Below are 20,352 nucleotides of genomic sequence, written 5' to 3'. Positions count from 1 at the left end.
GATATTCCGAGTATTTCCAGCAAGAACTCAGTTACAGTTGCGAAATCCCTTACATCAACTTTTGATTAATTAAAGGCATAGAATTATTATGCTGATACACATATTGCCGCTTGTATAACCTTCATATCTCCTTCCGTTCTTGAGATATTGTACTTTGTAAAATCTAGGGACAAATAATTGTATTGTTATTATTTATTAATGTTTATAATAGTGTCCAATGTTGTTGTTTTTCTTTTAATTCTTCTGTTTGATTTTCGAAGCATCCATAACGATGCATAAGTAAAGCTGGAAACAAATTTGATTGGAAATTTTAAACATTCATTAAAACCATGAATTTTTTTTTTTAAATAATACAATAAAAGCGGAAGCTGAAAATGTGTACCAAACCTATTAGTTCCAACTCATCAAAACTATATCTATAAACGAAATGAATCAAATCGAACAAGTAATAAATTCAAAATGAACAAAAAGTCTAACAGTAGATGTAAAACTTGAAAATAAACTTGGAATGTTAGCATGTTTATGCAACATGTTTAAAACCATGCAATAATATCTGGTCTTGCATTATCCACAGGATAACATATTAAATTGGTGACATTGGATGCAGTACCCCAAAGGACATAATATCGAATATCTCATAGGTTTATTGATTTTATTTCATTTATTTACGCCACTCCTTACCGATGGTAGCTATTGTCAGGATCAGGATAGATTTCCACTTTTGAAATAATGTAATCGGCATATCAATTTGTAAGCGCTCTTTTATCAAAGTCATAGTTCATTGAATTTACAACCGTATGACAAAACAGGCGAAAATGGTAACTTTTTTGCACAATATTTGCAATTTAAAGATAATTGGCCATTGCTCATTCTAATCAGGCTAGTATATGAACAATATAAGTGTGCTCGTTGATTTAATGACATAAAATTTGAAAAATATTGTAAGGAACACTTGAGGTTATGACTTTTAAAACCTAAATTTTGGTCAAACATTGTGCTGGGATAGGTCGTTTTCAACAGATTTACCACATTCGCCTTGCTATAAACATTGAATTGCGTTATCTGTCACTTAATTAGAAAAGGTATTTTAGGGGGAAGTGTAAGCTTTCGTTCGATATAATAAAAAAATCTGATTGGATGAAGGAACACTTGAAGTTTTGACCAAAACCAATCACAGAGGTCTATTTTCCAGCTAGAAGCTCACACAGCTCTTACGATGATATGCACTCAACCGTGTAGTGTAATCAAAGACTGTGTAGAGACAATTCAATGCTTGCTTGGAAGCTCTTGGACGAAAATGTGTGCTCGGGTGTATCGACGTGGAAACTGCATAGATGGTTTATAAGATAATCGTTTTTATAATATAAACCTTTCCATATGGACGGATTGGGGCAGCCAGGGCTTTTATAATACCAAGTACTTGATACTTCAGGTCCAGATCAACGACTGATGTGGAAAGAATAAAAAAGTCTTAGAAATAAGTAGTAAATGTAAGAAGTAGAAGTAAATGAAAGCTATCTGATTATACAATATTGTATAATATATTATTCAATATTGTGTAGTTCAGGAATTAACTGAATCCGACGGTACAATATTTTTTTTCAGAGACAGAGTATAATGGGCCACATAATTAGAACTCAAGATGTGTTGATAAATTAAGCTAATCAATTTAATAATATTTCACGGTCAGGAATTAAATACGTTGTGTTAGAAATTACATGGTCCGGTTATTTTTTTTTTCACTTAATGAACTGACCCTTAGTTGTTTCCATTTGACCACAAATCCCGTAGAGATATCATCCAAGGTATTTCAAATCTTCACGCTAGCAACGTTTTTTGTTTCTATTTCCTCAGCTTCGCTGAATGGATAAATACCAATATTCGGTTAAAATATTTCATTGATATGTTATTTTGCAATGCTAAGTACTGTACATCTGCAGCTGCCATGAATATAAATTAATACTATCTCGGCATATACGTCTAGCCCTCTTCTTTTGTTCCATTATCTATTGTATTTCTTTTGTTCAAAGTCTGGTCAACTGTCGATTATATCAAGTAATGTGGACAGGTCAAGATAATCTGGACAGGTCAAGATAATCTTGGTCAGGTCAAGATAATCTTGGTCAGGTCAATAAATTTTGAACAAGAGAACTACATGTTCATATTTAGAAACACTGGCCACATTATTTGACTTTTGGACATTTCAACAAACTTAAAATGCATCAAAGTTTAATATATTTTACACGATCAGCATAAATTATTATGCAAGTTTATGCATATTAGATTTAAATGAAGATGGTAAACAATACTTGTGTGTATTGAATGACACCAAGAACACCTTTATTGAATAATGCAAATTAGTTTGTATTATGTCTTAAAGCCTGTATAATTAGGACGAGGATGTCAATCTACCTTTGTCCCCCTCTCCCAACTAACGCAGATTCCGACAAAGTAGGTAACAAAACAAGAGCCATGAGGTCTTACAAATTAAGTTCAACCAAGGATATTTTGCACCTAAAATGCAGTACATTACAGGCCACAAGACTAGATGTAGAAAAACTACACCAATCTGCGGCCTAACCCCAACCAAAAAAGGTCGAGGAAGGTACCCAGGAATATGCGTTGATTTGGTTCAGGACATTTGTTCTATAAGTATATTAAAGATAAATATAAATTCTATGGTGTTAAATGAGTTACCGCCATGTCTAGGTAAAACACACCCACTTTGACATTTGAACTATTTACATATTCATTATTAATATTACGAATATGTATAATCGAGTGGGACATGACCACAAGTGAATTGAATAGAATCTCCGGTTAAAATCAATGCTGTATTGATTTGATTAAATCACTTTCAATTGACACTAGATAAGACTCGTAGACTCAAACGCAGGACACACGGGGAGAATATTACACTGTCCCGGTGTGTTTTTATTTTGGAAAACCCTAAACTCACACAAGATAATCATATCAGCATTTCCAGTTTGTCTTTTGGAAAATGAATTAACCATAACAACAAATTCGTTTATTTTGGCTCACCGTATATGTAAGATAAACGGTTCAAAACAGACCATTACCATAGATAATCGGTGTCATGTTGAGGTATGGTTCGCATGTTAGTCGCTCGGAAGGCTCGACCCCTTCGGGGTCTCGCCTTCGAGCGACTAACATGCTCACCATACCTCAACAAGACACCGATTATCTATGGTAATGGTCTGTTTCTCACCCTTTATCTACTACTTAATTTGAATTGAGCTCTATTGATTACCAAACACACATACCATCCAATCCCAGTTACACATTACTATGTTAAGAATCAATAGCAGTTCAGGGGTCTGTGAATTCACAGATATCTGTCAAATCTGTGAAATCACATACCCAGCAGGGTCGGTGATTCACATACGTTCACCTATTTAAGTTTCGCACCAAAAAAAGCAATTCAGTTCGACACTCATAATAATTAAGTTAAGGTTGGTCTGAACCCTGGAATTATGGAAACTTTCGGGCCTCATAACTGCTAAATTGTTGGTGTAAAGTATATAAAAGTACATGTATACATATTTAGAATGGCAAAGACTTGATAAGTGCATCTGTGAGGTCAAATTTGGGCCAAAATGCCATTTTTGGCCCAAAATCCAACTTCCTTTTCGTGCAACGTAACAAAAAAATTCTTGGGCCAATTTTTTTTTTATTATTAATTTTTTAAACTAGATAAAAATATCTAGGAGCCGTTTTTTCATTTTTTTTTAATTTCGACCAACTTCGAGAAATTTGCACCAAAAATGGTCAAAAATTGCTGAATTTTAAAAAAGAAATCATAGAAAAGCCCGATTTTCGCCCAAATTTTAAATATTTTTGGGGAAGGTTGTCAAAATTTAAAAAAAATAAAAAAACGGCTCCTAGATATTTTTATCTAGTTTTTAAAAATTAATTTAAAAAAAAATTTGGCCCAAGAATTAACCGTCCATTTGTTGCCGAAATAAGTAGTAATTGAGAAAACAAATGGACATTAGTGGTTCTGGTTTTAAGCCCTCGATAAAATGTCTTATGAAAATGTGCATACACTTTGAAAATGATACCGTACTGGTAGTATGACGATTGCTCATATGTTAAGACAATATTATATGCGACCAATTCAGTATCGAATTATCATCGAATTACGATGCAATAACAAACAAACATTTTCAAGATTTACTATAGTCTATTCCATACTTAGTCTTTTAGATTTAGTCTAGTTCCATACTTAACATAGTAAGACTGTTTGTACACTTTGTCTTTAAGTTGAATGTGGTGTAAGTGCACACATTTAACTGAGTTTGGGTATTATGAACCTTAAAAGAATTGCCTTCAACCATGTTAAATTGAATTATTGAATCAAGTCTGGCGAATAATGATCATGATTTATTAAATAAATTTTGATTATAGACAACAGAGCATATGATGCGTGGTAACCCGGAGGACGTGTTACCTACGAGGGTCATTCAAAAAGTTCTACCTCCACCTTATATCTCAGCTTCTGCAAGTAGCAGCCAATTAATATTTTACAAGATGATAACCTATCGTCTTTATCTAGTTGTTGAAAACATTTTATTATAATATCACATATCGAGCTAAACTCGTAAGAGGATACACACATAATTGAATTAAAATATTTTTACCGTTTCCAATAATCAAATCTTATTTTGTTTCTGAGGTCACCTACAAAAAGCTGGAAATATACCAATATACATTTACATTCCAGTGTAGTTGTCATTCCAAAGTATTATGCCAAGTTTAAAAAAGCTACCACTTACAGGACTTACAGAACTAGAGTTATAAGAGTGGAGGTAGAACATTTTGAATGACCCTCATATATTACATTCAAAGATCACAATCTGGGTTGCCGACATCATGTACCAAAGTATGTGTATAAAATCATTGAATAGCATTACAAACTGAAGACTTGACGATATGGTCGTATTCGTTCACCATGTGCACTGATTTAACCCATTACTGTCCAAACGTCAAATTAACAGATGTACATGTTTGCACAGGAGAAGATGGCGTAGCCATGACCTTGCAGAGGGATCATACAAAGGGGAAAAGCAACTTTCAAGGAGAAAACTTTGACTAAAATGGATTAAATGTACAAAAACGGACTACAATTCATACCGGGGCGTGGCAAGGGGGAAGAGCCCCCAACTCCCCCGTTGGCTACGCCATTACATGACACTACAGGCTGTGTCAAAATGATTGGTACCAATCAGTTTTCAGTGATTATGGACAAGACTATCACATCGAAATGTAACACTAAGATCTACCAATTTTGTTCGATTAAAAGCTTATAAACTATTAATTCTGGCCATTCCAAGTTCAGAGGATCATATGTTGCATTTGGAAGAAGCGGGATTTTCAATAAACACCTAAACCAATGGGTACCAATACAATCGTTTTGATGTAGCCTGTATACCTACTCAGCGGAATATATCTCAGTATATTAAATCTCCAGTTTGATATATGTAACATTTTCTATAAACAGTCACATAACTAGCGCGTTGATTATTTTAAAACTTTTTAACACCGTGTCAGTATGCTTTACATCTGGTTTAGCTACTAGCGAGATTTTAATGAGCAAGGTCTGCATAAGTCGCATTCTGTGACAGCACCAGGAAGTTAGTAACATAGAAACATGGAAACGCGCCAGACTGTTAACACTTAGTCCTGACCAATTAATCGGCTAAGGCTAGTGAGCTAAGGCTTGCTTCCTATTAATACCAACTGTATAACAATGATTACATTAAAACGAGAAGATAAAGAAGAAAGACGTAGTAATATTTTGCATACTAGTATAGTTACGCGACAAACTTCAGATGCTTGAATTAGTTTATCTGGGTCTAAATTAATGAAAATCAAATCTGATTCAATTACCGTATCGGTGAAACAATTTAATTTGACAAGTAGATTAGATGCTTAAAATATATATCGCTAATGTTCTCAATGCTGAAAATACATACAGCTTATCAACATGAATATCATCAATAAGATAGGGATAGTTAAATGGTTGCAGCGACGTGATCCATCCTTTTTACAGCCTAATTCAAGAGGGCATCAAGAATCAAACACCACCGGCTGATTTCTACTGAGATATATCTGAAAGGGGAAGCTTCATTGATGATCACTGACATTTGAACTTTAGTTTTTGTCATGTACTGCATCAGGTTATAAATGTACTTATTGAGAATACATTCTTATTGTCAAACCACTTAAGGTCGCTTTGAGAAAACCAACCAATTGAACGCTAGATTGTAAGTGATTTCTACATGATAAGAACCCAGGAGGTGGCAAACACACGCTTGCGCTCAGCAAAGAAAGATCCACAGTCCTATCGTTTGAAGTACATGTAAGTTTACTTGGAAACATTGGATAACAAAATCACTTAACAGAATCACGATACTTTTCTAAATAGAAACAATGAGGAAAGAAGGCGGCCTATACACTTCCTCCTAGCAGGGCGTAAGACAATGTGAGAACAGCGAGACATTATTGATATATACGAGGATCGGAAATTAGAAACGATACAAGCCCAAGAAATTTGTACAACACAATCATTCGAATTAAGCTGATCATTTCTCACATCATTGTATTTGACAAAAATGTATAGTGTGGATTTAGTGGTTTGGTTAAATCAAATGTCAACTAATGATGTCATGAGTTTGATTTTGTTTGCATCATATATAAATTGAGGTTAATAGGTCGATTTCTTACTCTTTTCATGTAAGCAATAACTATCTAGACATTGTATAAATGTACGATACAATGGAATATTTATGTGCAAGTTGTATACATGTTTAAAACGTTTAAATCGATAGAGCCTTTGATCAAAATATTTTCAGGTTGCTTCTTTTCAGAATTTTGAACTACAATTTACAGCTACATTCCTGCGTGACTTTAACTCACGATGACGTTTGGAGCATAGACATACCACCTAGACCTGTAACTGCCCATCCCTAACCATGGCAGTAGGTAAAGCCACGTATCCAAGGTGATTTTGGTCGGGTGGTCGGACGCGGAGAAATAAGCGTTCATGTCTGGAACGAAAAACGCGATCGTTTGCGTGATTGTTGCGCCGCTATCGCCCGCGTCAAATGCAACATGTTCTGTAGACGCGAACATGTCTGCTTGTTTGCGTCCTTGTCAAAATCGTTGCTAAGCAGTGTTGACTTCACTACGCGAACCAAAGTTATAGGTCTAGGTACTTGTTTGTCTGGGGTTTGGAGTACCATTGCCAAAAGCGTAAAGTGCCTATCCAATATTATCATGCTTGTTTTGATATGTAGTTGCACCTTGTCCAAGTCAGTTATTGCCACAGCATTTCGTCTTAAATATATATAGAACACTTGGTTTACGAGGAATTTATCAGCTAGTGCTGTTTTACTGGTAACCTATTGTAAGTTTAGGCACCGGTTCCAATAATAGCTGTAAGTATGAAATATCAAATAATTTACTCCTAAAAGTACATATTTATATATATATCATCGTTATCTTACGACATGGATGGGGAGTTGGCTAAAAACAGTTTCAAATAATTGCATGTACTACTTCACGCATACAATGTAGGTCATAATAGCATGTACAGGGTGTCCAAGAAAAAAATAACCGAGTGAATAAAATTGAACGTAAGTCGAGAAATAGATATCAGAATAAAACAATCTAAAATGTAGCGCATAGCCTATTTTATTGTGCATCACATACGAAAATTTTATTTGATTTGGTTGACTGGTTGCGAAGAAATTAACGAATACATAATGCGCGCATCAATGCAGTTCATTCCAAGTTTGATCAACAGTCGCTTTTTTCATACTCGCTCACCGCTTTCTTAAGTTTGTGTATCTCATTAAATTTAGTCCACATTATCTATTTTATAATCCGACGGTGTTATTTATTCATGCTTTCATATACTTTGATTTCAGCAAGAACGTTTGAGCCAAGAATGACAATGATCAAGTTTGAAGTTGAAGGTTTCAACGATTTAAACTTTGCATTACAATTTCTTGGAAATATTCCAAAACATATTATGTGTGCGAAAGTTTTTAAGCCAGCCTGAATTCTTTATGTAATAATTCTTTATGCAACATTTATATCAACATTAACGAATAAAGACATTTACAAGTACCGAGCATCAACGTACATGCAAGCTTTCATTTTCAATATCGTGCAGGTTTTAAAACTTGAACAAAACCTATAATTAAATGTTTTGCAACAAACAGATTAAAAAGAACGAAAAGGATTTCACTGAACAAAATATGAAGCCCTTTGACAGTTACCCACTAGTGCGCATTGTGTTCAATGGTCTTTCTTTCAAACTTGGAATGAAGAGAATTGACGCATGCGTTATGTAATCGCTCATTTCTTCGCAATCAGTCAAACGATTCCAGTAAAATTAACGTATGAGATGCAGAATAAGATGGGCTATTAGCTGATTTTTAGCTTTTTGGATTTTGATGTCTATTTCTCGACTTACGTCCAAATTCATTTGCCCGGTATTTTTTTTCTGGGAAACCCTGTATACCTAATGAATAACTGAAATAATGATTTGTAAAACAAGGCATATCACCTGGGACTTGTTGTGTCAAATATCACGAGAGTGATTATTCACAATATTAAAAATAAATTTAGCTTCGCATCGTGGAATGAATATTTAGAGCACTTTTTGTCGAACCTATGAGAACATTTAAGCATATTAACTTAAACTTATATTGACTTTCTAGTAAAACTAGTTCAATAATTCCACGTTTTCCACAAGGAAAAGATTATTTCATATTAATAATACGATGATCTTGCATCGGATATTCGAAAAGGTGTTAGAAGAGTTTGATAGTATCAAAATCTTGAATATTTCAACCTATTATAACAAAAATTAAACATCTCATAAAAGAGTTATGTGGCATATCAAATACGAGCTATTCTGTTAACCTTAATGTAAATGGGAACATATTGTGTCAGAAAAATCCAACTTCAGTCACGTACCATGTGATTAGAGTATAGACTTTGTGTAGTTATTATGATATCATTTACAGAAGCTTATAAATGTTGATAACATGACATAACTCACTTAATCTATTATGCTCAAAACTACCAAATGACTTCAGCTATGGTACGGTCAACATTTGTGCTCAATTCTAGTAGCTATCAAGTACAAATGCAGGGTAAAGCCGATCATTTAAAAGGAAGATTCATTCCTCAACATGTGGTCAAGACGTAGCACACAGGTAATATGCCGTTCCACTGAAATCCCACTTCGTTGTCCTCTGTTTTTTCTTTTCCTTGGTTGTATAGTCATGCTCCTTCTTGAAGTTCCCGTTACACTCTCCCCATCCCTCTTTGATGCACATAATCCAATTGTCCCCCATTTTAAGTTTTGTAATAAGTTTGAAACGGCATTGGTAGATCAAGCAAACACATAATATTAGTTTCAGGTAATATCCAGTGATTTCACTGGAGAACGATAGGCAAATATACCGCCCCCTACGATACGTCTCGAGCTCGTGAATATTATTGCAGTCTATGTTGTTCTGTTATTGCCTGTAAATATGAATCGTCAAAAATCTTCTTCTTCTTTCCATCAGTCCCGTTTATTTTCATTTAGCAAGGTCCTCATTGCATCTAGTGAAAATATCAAATTCTAAAATATCAAACGTATCAGCCATTTTAAAATACAATCAAGACCTTGCCAATCCAAGGAGAAACAAAATCATACTTAGATCTTCCTTCGTCTGTCGTCGGTGTAATAAATAGTAAGAAAGCTACATTACATTTCGTCTAATATGTATCGGCTCATTTCAGCAGCATCTGTCAGGAATAGTTTTCAAATGATAACGCAGTTTACATTGAATCTTGTTACAAAATGTTACAAACTGTGACATTAACATCGTGAACACTACTCCCAGACACAACGATGAATTGAATAAACAAAAGTATTTCAGTGTTGGATATCATTGGATAAATATATGAAGTTGGCGAATGTGAACAACATCCGTGCTTATTAATGTTACTCTCAGGGTAGGTATTAAGAACATGTAATATGATTTAGAGCCCATTACGGTAATCAGTATTTCACGTGTCAATCATCAAAGTATTTCATACGCGGAAAGCCCACGTTATAACTGGTGGTTATCCCCTTACGTGCGTATGAACAAGTACGGTCAAAATGTTGATTTGAATTTTCCCTGTAAAGACTTGAAAACAGTAAAATATGACCAAAATGGCAAGTATATTTATAGTGGTCGCTCTGTTCAATAATGTAATGTAATTGTGCTATTCGCCTATTTGTGTGCTAATCCCGGTGCTGGTAATAACTGCATGTTTCTTTAACCCTATAAATAAAGAATGTACATGTAATTGACATTTATGGTAGGAATTTTACATTTTGATGTAAAGTTTTTCTTTCTTTCTTTCAATTTAACCCTGGTATAAGTACAAACATGCTTATAATTAGCTCGATTGTTCTTGATCAAGTTGACAGGCCATTTGATAAGAATCTTCTTAACCCTATAACTACGAAGGGGGGTTGTACCACTCCCATCATAAAAACGAACGCACTCGTTTACGCCCAAACGTCCTAAGCTTATCGTAGATACATCCTTTGCGATTATTTTTGCGATAAAATTTCCATCCCAGCTACTTACCCGGAGGTAGGACCGGCCATCAAAAATGACCACAGAGGGTGGGGGATAGCCGAAAATCAATTTTATCTATACTTTTGTACATTTCCTAAATTTGCATGGGCGCCCTCACATTATGTGGGGAATGTTTGTACTTATTTTGGTATCACTGAATAGATATACATTAGTACCAATTATAACGGTATATGACGTTTATAATTGAAAATTAAGGGGGTCGCAACAACCCCCTCTTCGTAGTTCGTGTTACAAAATATGGCTCAGTAGTTCTAGGGTTAAAGGAACAAGATTTTGTTCATAGGAATATGAAGCTGTACGCAACAGCATTAAGGGTATTGACATTGTGAGTGGCGGTATTAGGAGATGAGCTTTCAATTTGATTACGGTAAATTTGATATTGTGATCCAGGTTAATCTTTTATCCTTTTACAGGGATTATGTTCATGCAATACACGAACAGGAATGTCGAAGGCATTATTTTAGGGATAGGCTTGCACATAATTACATTAGCTAACGTATATGAAACCGCCTCTGTGTTTTGTGTCAAAGCATGCAAAAGAAGACGCGCTTGTCTTATAGACTGGTCAAAATTTGAGAATTTGTGCTTAATTAAAAGGTTGGAGGCATTTCGTGTTAAAAGTGGTTAAACAAGCTTTTTAAGATAATTCGAGGGTGCTGAATTCAAAAATGCTGTTTAACCGGTTCAGTTTTGGATTCTTAGCCCTCAAAATTCAAAAACAAAATGGCCGCCATTTTCAACATATTTTTGATAATAACTTGAATTTTAAACAACATAGGTGGTTAAAAATGGTAGCAATGTCCATGTTTATGATACAGAGGAACCCAAATTGATTGTTACTGAAGTTTTAACTGGTATGGTTTTGCCGCCATGTTGAATTCCTAAATGGCTGCCATTTTCATCAAGTTTCTGCATTTTCTGCTATAACTTGGATAGTAGGCAACATAGAAGTTTAAAAATGATGGCAGTACCCATGTTTTTAATACTAAGGATTCCAAATTATCTGTTACCTACTATATGTTGTAACTAGTTAGGGTTCCCACCATCTAGAATTCCAAAATGGCCGCCATTTTCATCACGTTTCTGCATTTCCCGTTATAACTTGGATAGTAGGCAACATAGAAATTTTAAAATGATGGCAGTACCCATGTTTTTAATACTAAGGATTCCAAATTATATGTTACCTACTATTATTGAGTTAGGGTTGCCACCATCTAGAATTCCAAGATGGCCGCCATTCATTAGGTCATTTCTGGGGAGTGTTTCAGAAAAACAAAATTGTCATCATTTTCATAAGGGTAGATTACTTTCCCTGGCTAAATGCACTTTTAATTTCTTTAGAACCAAAACAGTGATATTGAATTAGTTTTCCAAGTACAAAAATGTTTAAAAATTTCAAAATGGCCGCCTTTTAGCTACTAGGCCTTTACTTTACACCGTACAACTCATAAAACTGGTAACGTTAACATTGGGACTTTATTTTACTTACGGCTAATTGTTCCCGTTAGGATCTTGCAACTATTTGATTCTTTCTATTTGACCTTTCACTTACAGTGATTCCAAACTCTGATTACCGTCTTTAGTCTCTTATGTTTCTGCACTCTTGTTGGCTGTTAAACGTGCTTAGCCTTTCTGCAATTGCAATTACCACTTATACATGCATGAAACTATCTCTCGACTTGCTTTGGGAATTGAAGGTAGTGTCATCAGTTTTGGAACCAAGGTTCTATTTATGTAGATCCATCCCATGTCAGTTACTTGTGGTAGAATCGGAGAAATGGTGACTGCTTGTTTCCAAATACAAGCTTGGTAATGTGCATACTTTGTGTGAAGCCTTACTGCATCAGATGTTGGTGGTAGATTCTCCTGTGGACAACCCTTGACAATAGTATCACCCGTGCCTTATCGCATCTGTCCACATCATCTGGCAATATGGTGAGCATTCTCTTGCTTTCATCAGAGCACAGCGTGATGGCGTCTGGGATCTCCACTTGTATGCCTTCAGAAGAATGCGAGCTTTCTTTTTTAGGTATGATCATACCACTATGCCAGATGGGGTACCACTTATATGGCAGAAATATACTGCCTTCCACCAGAATTCCAGGCAGGAAATTTCGTTGTAAAGGAGTCCAGCGGAAATTCAACCAAGTATCCCCTGATTATAGCCAAGAATGGTTGAATGGCACTGGGAAGAGGAGCGGTGGGATTGTGGGTATCACAAGAAGTATCACAAGAAGTATCACTGCATTAGGCAGATGGGTACTCTCTTATAGCTTGAGAACTTTTATGTCAAGTAAATTGTAGGCAAGTGCTGATGATGGAGCACTCCCAGGTGGAAAGTGAGTATGTGTACAAGGAGATTACAGCATCCAGAAAAGAGTGTGACAACCTCGATGAGGAGAAAGTCGTCTTGTACTGTCAGACAGTAGAATATTGCAACTAAATATTTGGCAAGTTCTAATGGAATAGATTTCTTTTTGACATGGGGGGGGGGGGTCGAAAAGTATAGGGGGGGTCGAAAAGTATAGTGAACCCAGCACCTTTTGGCAACAGAATAAGATTATGGTACAAATGTGCACACATCGCGTCAAATTTTTTGTCATATTTAAGCAAAAGTGATGAAAAATGGTGTAAAAGTGGAATACATACGCGCGAAATTTTGCACTTTTTACAGTTTTAGGCTAAAATGGCCAAATGTCATGTTAATTTGATTGGAAAAACACATATACAGGCGTCAACATTGGGAGGGGATGATTGTATGGACCATCCCCTCTGTCAAAATATTGGGGGAATTTATCCCCCTATCCCCCCATGAATGATTTAGGGTCATCCGAGGTCAATAGAATAATGATGAGGAAGTTGCTTGATGACCCGATCCCAACCATGTGCATGTGACAGATTCACTCTAAAGCCCCCCACTTCTGTTGAGGGACGGTTGTTTGGTTCGTACCCACACTGCTTCTTTGACTCCTTGCTCGAACCAACATAGTTCACGGTCCAAAATGACAACTGACTTTGTCAATGTCAAAGCTGTGACCGCTACCATCAAGATCTTTGTAGACCGCTGAATCGTTGCCACTTGAACTAGCGCGTCTAAGATGGGATATGCGACTCTAACTCTAAGGCAGGACATACAGATAACTTAATTTTTGGACCAGATTCTGCAGCATGAACTTATGCCTGTTCAAATTTCACTTGCTGAGTTTGAGAGGATTGACGTAACCTTTGACAGATACCAGCATGATTCCATCAAGACTGGAACCAGCTAGAACAAAATGAACCCGGGCTATCGACCAGTATGCCGGGTAATAGAAAACCACAACGTTCCTCTACCAATTAACTGGACTAACTTTCCCTCACTTGCAGAAAATAAAGCAAGTCTTGCCAAGCTCCTATCTCAACAGCTGTATCAATTGCACCCACAACACTTGTAGTGGCTGGAAGATTTGCACATATCACAGAAGTTAGATCTTCAGATTCAGGGATGGACACAACACCCCTAGAGGCCAACCATGAGGAAGCGGATCCGGATACTCGCTTTGTACTTCATTGCATTAACACAATTGCTGAAGCTGTAGTAGTTTCAGTACGTGACACTCACGTACTTGTCTTGCTGGCTGTTCATTTTGACAATATGCTATGCACTCATCTGTGGATGAAGGCAGGATTTGTAAGAAGCCCAAATACATCCTAATCCACAAATTCCACCAGGAACTGCTGCCTTGCCAAGTGGAAGCTTTGCTGCTATTTCATAACTGGTTGTGACAGTGTCATTGAAGGTGTTTCAAGCAATTGTTGACAGCTCTTGGCACAATTCATTTGCCGTCTGTATAAGGTGCATGCCAGAAGATGTGGACAAATGCGATAAGGCACTTGTGATACTATTCTCAAAGGGTTGTCCACAGGAGAATCTACCACCAACATGCAAATGTACCAATAGATGTATAAGCAATTGCAGCTGCATGAAAGCTAAGCTAACATGCACAGATGGTTGTGCATGTGCATTTAACAGCCAACAAGAGTGCAGAAACAGAAGAAACTTAAGACATCAATTAAAGTTAGGAATCACTGAACTACAAAGTGAAAGGCCAAATAGAAAGAATCAAATAGTACCAAGATCTAACGGGAACAATTACCGTAAGTAACATTATAGGTGCCAATGTTAACAGTTTCATGAGTTGTACGGTGTAAAGTATAATAGCTAATTTGGATATCTTTAACCTTTTTAAATGCACTTGGAAAACTAATTTAACATTAAATTTAAATTAAAAGTGCATTTAGCCATATGAAAATGATGACAATTTTGAAAACGATGCATGACAATTATGAAAATGATGACAATTTTGTTTTTTGAAATAGGCTACACCCAGAAATTGCCAAATGAATGACGGCCATCTTGGAATTCTAAATGGTAGCAACCCTAACTAGTTACAGCAGGTAGTAGGTAACAGATAATTTTGGAGTCCATGGTATCAAAAACATGGGTATACTGCCATCATTTTTAAACTTCTATGTTGCCTACTATCCAAGTTATAACAGGAAATGCAGAAACTTGATGAAAATGGCGGCCATTTTGGAATTATAGATGGTGGCAACCCTAACTAGTTACAACATATAGTAGGTAACAGATAATTTGGAATCATTGGTATTAAAAACATGGGTACTGCCATCATTTTTAAACTTCTATGTTGCCTACTATCCAAGTTATAGCAGAAAATGCATAAACTTGATGAAAATGGCGGCCATTTTGGAATTCAACATGGCGGCAAAAACATACCAGTTGAAACTTCACTGACAATCAATTTGGGCTCATAAACATGAATATTGCCACCATTTTTAACCTCCTATGCTGTTTAAAATTCAAATTATTATCAAAAATATGTTGAAAATGGCGGCCATTTTGTTTTTTGGATTTTAAGGGCTAAGACTCCAAAACTGAACTGGTTAAACAGCATTTTCAAATTCCTCCCTCGAATTATCTTAAAAAGCTTGTTTAACCACTTTTAACACGAAATGCCTCCAGTAAGCACAAATTCTCAAATTTTGACCTGTCTATTACAAGTAAGGAGGCTGATATTTGATGTTATCTGTACTTAGATGGCAATTGATTTTGTGCCATTTACAATTCGGGTTATGGTGTTATAATGTATGAAACTAGGTTAGATGTTAACATGAAATTGAAATCGATGAAAAGCATTTTGTAGTCACGTTTAAAGAGCAAATGAAAAACTGCCACTCGGCTCCTCTGAAGAGATCTCATGAAATAGTTTCTGATCCATGACATTCACATACACTCGTTCTTATTTTAAAGAATCAAGTATTGTGCCCTTAAAGATTCAAGTTTTGAAAACATTAATAATTTACAAGTTTATTTGTATGGCATCTTGCACAATCTTTACAGGTAACGTTGGCGTTATTACAATTTGCTATTCTATATCATGCATGGTACATTGTGAATTCCAATTATGGAAGTTAAGAATAAAAAAGACGATATCACAAACTAAAGTGCAAATTTGATGAGACTATTATTGGTTTATGATTCGCCACAGTAAAATTGTTGAAATGTCAGGAAGAGTCATGGGCAGGAATGATTAACGTTAAAAGTATTTGCATTAAAACGATACTCACAATATCATATATTAGGAAGCTTTATGACATTTCACAAATCACATTTATCAACAACTCAATTTTCTGTTGAGGCAGAACGAGGCAATGCAAATAAACATTGTACCTTACCTGTCATGTTCTATAATGTTATACTCGCTATGGTAAATAATAGATATATCAATGAACTTAGTGAATATAGTGATGTTTATAATATTATTGCTTTCTTTTCAAGCAATTGTTTTTTATTGCCGAGCAATTTATTATCAACAATTGCATGCTTAACAATAGATTATATATGATCGTTTACATTATTGAATTGACAAATGCAATAAACAACCATTTCCATTTACATCGCCCTTTCATTAAGTCAAAGCATTATAGTATTTTACATTGTTTGTTTGTTTCTTAGAGTTATTAAACCGGCAACCAGTGCGTTTTCCTATTATTTATATAAATGTTTCTATATTTGTTCCACGTGTTTTCAATTATTCCAATATAAAAATTAACAGATTAATTGGGTTTGTTCCTCGGCAAAAGTTTTCTTGCTTAAAAGCGATCTTAGAAGTCCATGACTTAAGTTTATTTTACCAACAAATATCCTGTCGTACCTATCGCCTTACTCAGGGCTAGGGTGTTCGGTCAATTTTGAAAGTTAGGTTATTTAAAAGGTAGTTCATTGGTAGAGATGATCACTCTTGATGTCGTTCTCTCTTGTATGATGACAAAATTGGAAAGAATCACCTTGTTGCAGTCCAATCTTCTGGATTTTCTATTGTTTTGTATAGGTGATCATTTATCCGTCTATTTGTAGCTGAGGAATTTAAGCTACATAGTGAGTTTTGTGGTCACTTCATTTAGATGTTTTGGCCTTCATAGTTCTTGTCCAGTTGAAGGGAGTTGTTGACAATGTTAATAAGTTGCTGGCAACTTTCTGGGCTTTTTGCTACAAGGGTCAGATCATCTGCATAATATGCCTTGGCTGATGATGTATGGTCTGACCTACTCATGCGGTATCCAAGGTGGCTGGATAGGTCAAGAAGATCCAGACACAGATTGAAGAGAACAAGATGCAAGATAGTTGGCATCTTTGGAAGACACCAGTACAGCACTGTAATTGATGCTGTAAACGCATCTGCTTGCACTTGTAGCGTATATTATGAAACGACAGACCAATCAAGTCATTTTCATAATAGTTTTTCTTATTATAACACTCATCGTTTTAGTAAGTGAAATATACTATAGAAAATACATGTAATTCAGTCATTGCCCGTTTCCTATTGAATTCTTAAACAACTCAAAGTCTCCGTGGTTATGTAGATGATAGATTATTGCTAGATGCTTTGGGACTTGGGGATTAATATGGTCTTCTACACATAAATACCAAAGCCGAAGCCAGGCGTGTTTTTCCATGCCCGTACTTAATAACAGGCAATCTACCATCGAGAGAAAATGAGTAGTTTAGTCCCTTGGTAAAGTTCTATCTAAATCTGTCACCTGCTGCTCGACGAGACTGTTATATTCAATCAATGTTCAATTTAACAAGTTCTCACATAAAATCAATGTCAGGGTACCCATGGTACCTGTGCTGTTATTTGTTGCATTGAACGATAGTGGAGAGTTTGGGAAATGCCTTTCCATATTCATATCTTTTATTGCATAACTACAGTAATATATAATACATATAACACAAGCGGAGCTTAATAATTCAATAATGACGCAAAGATGAAGAAACCACTGGTGGCTGGAGCAATTGCCATATACTTTAGCAAATCGGTAAACCATTATCGCTGCAAAATAGTACGAGCGGGCTGCTTCCAGATAATATGTGTGCCAATGGCTGCACTAAATGCCATAGGTATTTAGCGATCGCCTACACCATCTGTTTGAAAAGCCAAGCTATGTTGTAGATACTGAAAGCAACTTGTAAGCTATTTTTCACAAGGATCAGATCGTAAAGAAACAAATAAATACATAAACAAATAATCAACATTCTGGATACAAATGATACTTAACCACGAAAGTTATGCTGATGTACAAAATTAATATTTGAACATTTGCTTCTATTATATGACCACCCATTTATAGGTTAATAAACGCGTATTACTTGTACAAAACAATGCACGCGTACTGAGATTTTGATGCGTCTAATGCACGAGCACCGAGGGGGGGAGTGCATTAGACGTATCAACATCCCAGTACAAGTGCATTATATTCTCGAGCAACAAGTTATACGCATTTATTAACCAATTTCATACACGACTAAAAAATCCCTTGATTTTTGCAATTTTTATAACAAAATTGTCACTAAAACATGTTGGGAAATGTAAACAAATATAAATGCTTCCACCCGCAAGAAAAATGAACGCGTCCGAAAGCACTGCACGTACTACACGGAGTGGAGTGCGCGCCCGTGCAATTATACAATATTTATGCACGGCTAGTAATTTACTAACGCTTGCTCTGATTGGTTCTCACTATCTAGGAGTGTATGAAATTGTATTTATTGCATGATGCAAACCAACCTTATAAGTAAACTCAAAATTTGGTTTTAAATTACGCTTTTTACCCCAAATTTATTGACTAAATAATACATAAAATAAGAATTGACTGTTGCCAAGGCCAGAAGGGAAAATGGACAAACAAAGCTGTTTTTCTAACATGCTACCAACATTCTTCAACCACCGAAAGTATAAGCCACCCAATGTAAAAGTAATCTCCATTCTATTTGCCCATCGTACTCACCAACTACCTGAACATACAATTCATATGTCAGTACATGTAGCCTATAGTGCTTTACGAAACAAGCTAGAGGCCAAACACTCACACGTGTAAATTTGTGAATTACGAATAGTTACCTCGCCCTACATTGCATTGTGTCATTTGCTATGTACAAATGTTACATGTCGCCGCTTCTTTCTTTTTGTCATGTAGCTAAGATCGAATGGCTTTCCAGATGCGGCAACTTGAGTTAAAAATATTATCGCTCAGCAAGACGAGAATTTTCAAATATGTTGAGCAAATCTATTCAAAACATGAAAAAAAAACTTGGAATGTTATCAGTTTGTTTAAAATCATGCAGTATTATATTATAGTCTTATATTATCCACACAATAAAATACATTAGTGACAATAGATGCTGTAGTCCAAATGACAGAATACCGAACATCCTATATGTTTATTACCATTAGACACTAACTATATAAACCTGGCATTTTACACCTCTGGAATTCATATAATGTACCAATATGCATTCCGGTTCAGAAAGCGATCAAGAAACGTTTTAAACTTTAGGAAACAAGATACCTATGCTCTCACACTCGAAATATGCGCGGCGCTTACCATGCCAAACAAATCTCCTTTATAATGGTGTCATAAAAACACGGTGTGTTGATAAATTAAGCTAATCAATGTAATAATATTTCACTGTGATGCATTTAACACGTTGGGTTTAATTTATATGGTCCAGTTGGTTATTGCACTTAATGAACCGGTCCTTAGATGTTTTCATTTGAGCAGTAAACACCGAGCTACTAGAGAGATTGCGAAGAGGCGTTCACTGGAAACGCCATACGGGTTACCTGTTACGGCATTGTGCGGGCGGACCTCATAATGCCGTTCGCCTCGAAACTTAACTACAATGAATTTATGGTGGCGTTATGCTGAAACAAATATATCTATAGATGCCCTGCATGCTTTTATCGATTGGCTCCAAACAAAGGATTTTAACCGGTGTCCTTCGCCGTAATCATGGCGCAGTCCAGTCCATTCAATCAAATGTTGTCATCAACCTATATCGTAGTGCATTTGCTGTGTGTGTGAGACTAAATGTCGCGGAATAGATTGGATCATGCTTTTGTTGAATGCATTTGAGTAGTCCGTCATATGCACGGTATGATACGTTATATGCACAACCTCAATAAAGAGATATGAATCACCATTTCACCCTTGGGTGCATCGAACCCACATTTGTATTGCTATGAAATACGATTGGCTGCATTCAGTCCAGTTTAGATCATAGCGTCGATGTTTTGCGGGCTTTTTTTTAAAGGAGTATTTTTTTTACAGG

Source organism: Amphiura filiformis, chromosome 16 (genome assembly GCF_039555335.1).
Source record: "Amphiura filiformis chromosome 16, Afil_fr2py, whole genome shotgun sequence".
Lineage (NCBI taxonomy): Eukaryota > Metazoa > Echinodermata > Ophiuroidea > Amphilepidida > Amphiuridae > Amphiura > Amphiura filiformis.
Note: the sequence above shows the minus strand (reverse complement) of the source record.